General features: G+C 48.0%; 1 long non-coding RNA gene across 1 annotated transcript; it reads right to left on the bottom strand.

The window, feature by feature from the left end:
• Positions 1 to 1,040: 1,040 nt before the first annotated feature.
• LOC148120610 (uncharacterized) lies at positions 1,041 to 3,269 on the bottom strand. Its single transcript, XR_015739057.1, has 2 exons — positions 2,707 to 3,269; positions 1,041 to 2,246 (listed from the first exon to the last, which is right to left on the bottom strand). It is a non-coding gene; the product is annotated as an uncharacterized LOC148120610 (long non-coding RNA).
• Positions 3,270 to 3,550: the final 281 nt, after the last annotated feature.

The raw sequence follows: 3,550 nt of genomic DNA, 5'->3' as shown, positions 1-3,550 counted from the left end.
AGGCCCAGCATCTCACTCTTTTCCTGCTGCCTGCTGATCCAGATGTAGAACGCTTAGCTGCCTTTCTAGCACCATGCCTTCCTATGTGCCACCGTGCTTCCTGCCATGGTGACACTGAACTAAACCTCTGAGTTGTACGTCAGTCCCCAGTGAAATGCTTTCCTTTATAAGAGTTGTGGTTACTGAGCCTCTTCACAGTAGTGAAAACCCTAACTAATACAGCAACTCATAGACGGGGGAAAGGAATGAGAACCCTATAGCTCCTAAAAGAGTGCACTGTCGATGATACAAGCCCTCCCACTGAGCCCCACGTCTTAGCTGTTCCACCAAGACGGGGACCGCACCTTCAGCATGTATACTCTTAGGCAACATTGCAGATCTATGCTGTAACCGTTCTGCTTCCTCCCAGGCTGGTGACTTTCTTTCAAGAAGTAGGAAGACCTCAGAGGAAAGGATAATATGCTAGAGCTCCAACACATATAGGTGATGTTTTCTGAAACTGCGGTGGGACAGATGTCAGTGTCATCTCTGCCTCCACTCCCAGAATTCAATTTTCTCTCAGAGAGCAGGAAGAGCAGAAAGCAGGTGGCCAGGGAAGACTGCTTCTTTTCTAGGCTTTAACAAAGTTCTTCTGAAATAGCATATTATATTTTGTGCTGCCATTGACTTTGGTTAGAGAGGCCCACTTCATTGATTATCTGACAGCATTCCCGTGCTCCCCCTGCATCTCATTTCAGGGAAAAGATTTGTTTCTTCTCTTCTCTTTTCTTTTTTTGATAATTTCACAGAAGAAACATCTGTGAGATGCCAGATGTTCCTCATGAGAACACAAATTATTGATGAGTCTCAACTTGTTGATGAGAGAGAAAGACAAAAATTTAATTAATTTTAGAATTCTGTGCTCAGCCTACCTCCCTGTCTTTTCAGCCAATAACACAATGCCGAAACAGACTGTAAGCAAGAGACAAGAGATGTTGATGGGAGGGCAAATTGTCCCGCGCTACCGTCTTGCCAGCAAGAACCACGCGGTACACATAGGATTCTTCTGCAGTAAAGCTTTAATGCCCCTTGGGAGAGCGGGCATCAGCCAACATGGCGGAGACCCAGATAAGATGGAACCCATCCCTTATATAGGAAACAGACCCTGCTTTGGACGTGTCACTCTTGGATAGGTCCATTGTTCCCAGTCCCAGGTGATGCCTCGGGAGTAGGCAGGGATGCAGCGGTAGAGTTACCAAGCACGTGCGCTGGGATTAAAGGCGTGTGCTACATCACCTTGAACTCACAGAGATCTGCTTGTCTCTGCCTCCCAGGCATCAGGGCTAAAGGCGTGTGCCGCCACACCTTGGGGTCACAGAGGTCAATCTCTACCTTTGTTCCTAGAAGCAATGGAGAATGTGGTCCGGCCCTCCACATATCCCCCTTTTTTTACTTCTTTGCAGAAAGGCAACTCCCTAGGAAGGTAAAGATAGAGGTCGCACTTCCCAAAATGAAAACATTACGATGGGCTTGCACGGAATCTGTCCCTAGGCTCATGACACCTGGAACCTATCCAGCCTGCCCTCTGCCAATTTTCTGGGAAAGGGAATATACGGCAGGAAACCCTTAAGCAAAGCGACTTATCTCTCAGAGAGGGCCATTCTCTGTGCGATGCTCTTCAGCTCGACAACCTTCAGGGCTAGCTAAGCCAAGCACTCCACCCTGTGCAATGGACCACAGTCCTAGGGGTGCAGGAGCTGGTTGGCTTAAACCTTACTGTTTTAACATAAATAACCACACATCAGTAGAGGCCCCCTGTTCCAGGGCAGCCAGCGCTTGTGCAATAACCACTTTGTCCCTACGATTTTGGGATTTGAGTCAGCAGACCATCCAGAGGAGAAACACTAATCCATAGCATAGGACTGTTCCAAAACATTTCCACCCCCACCCATTCTTTGAAGTAGGGGAAGAAAGACACGACCCAGGACTGTAATCCTATGGCCAAGCTTATAAATCATCTCTAGGACGGTAGGGGGAGGGGGCCCAGAGTCATATTGGTTGTAAAAAGTCAAGGAAGCACCGCCATCCTATGGCTGACTGGTAACAGCTTCGGGAAAGCTGAGAGTGTCCTCCATCGGTGCTCTGTCATCCATCTGCAAAATGGCAGGAGGAACAGCAGCCAGGTCCTCAGGCGAATCCGTGTGTTGTGGATCACTCTTCACTGTTCGGGTCAATCGCTCTGGCAGCCAGAATGGGCTTTCTTGATCCTGTGGGAAGACACAAACAGCTCCCCTGGATCTCAATAAGATGGGATCCGGGCCTTTCCATTCATTAGAAAGCACATCTTTCCACTTAACCAAATCTTTGGGCCGCTGCGGATCCGAACAATGTCGTGTTGTAGCATTTTGGCCATTATCATCCAAATTTTAAAAATTTATAATGAACAGAGCCATGGCGATGGCCATTCTTGGCATCGGGGGCAGTTCCTTTATTATTCCCCCCTTTTTGTTTAAATAGATATTTATCCAATTTTTAATTTAAATAACCATGGCATTTTGTAACCTATCTTGAAGATACCCATAGTGTTTAGCAGAAATAACTGACAGGATAAGGGAAACTGATAGCAAGCAATAACTGACAAAACAAGGGGAAATCTAGCAGCATAGCAATGGCACAGCAACAACAACATTGCAATGTACAACAACAACATAGCAATAACTGACAGACCAAGGGCAGGAGCTGGACCATCCCTCAGGAATCTGTCAGCTCCGCAGCAATCAGGTCAGACAGCTCCATAGCAGAGGCTTTGTCCTCAGGCCTCTGGACAGATGAATCCACAGCATGAATAGTAGCATTTCTAGAAAAAAAACATAAACAAACTCTTCTCCCAAAATAACATTTAAGAGTATTAAAAAACTCAGTGTAAAAATTTAGCACAGTCAGTACTGGAAGTAGGCTGGTCTTGAACTTAGAGACCTATAGGTCTCTGTTTTAAAGAGCAATCTTGTTTGTCTGTGTCATTATAGTAGGCCTTAGAATTAAACCATTTTAAATCTGGCACAGATGAGATTATTGTTTCAAAAATATGAGAAAACCGTTTTCCTGTTTCCAGCCTGGAGTCCTAAGATGACGTGGCCATTGGGGAACCCATATGGGGATCTCTGTTTTTTACGGTATGGGCCGTGTTGCCCCAGTGGCGCCTAGGAAAAACCCAGGCCCTGTTTGTTGATATTAGATTTAAGATTTATTGGCTCCCGTATTCCTTGCCGGTATGGTGGCCTTGGGTTCCAGAGCCCAATCCAAGGGCTGTGTGCGGCCCTGGGCCTGCTCGCTGCGCAGCTCCCTGTGTCCCAAGCCAAGAAGTGGCGGCTCCACCCCCAGGCGCCCCTGCCTTCCCCGCGGGGCTAGCCTCGTTCTCTGAGGTCTGAGGCTGTGTTGGTGGCGGAGTGTGGCGGGAGCCGACACCCAGACCAAGGCTGCATAGGCCGGCAATAACTCAAGGTCCGCGCCAGAGCCTGCGGCTCAAGGGGCCAATGGGAGAGGTGGCGACCAGGGCCGCTTTCCTACTAGC

This window comes from Myodes glareolus, chromosome 10, assembly GCF_982192425.1.
Source record: "Myodes glareolus chromosome 10, mMyoGla1.1, whole genome shotgun sequence".
Taxonomy (NCBI): domain Eukaryota; kingdom Metazoa; phylum Chordata; class Mammalia; order Rodentia; family Cricetidae; genus Myodes; species Myodes glareolus.
This window is presented reverse-complemented; position numbering and strand designations above follow the sequence as displayed.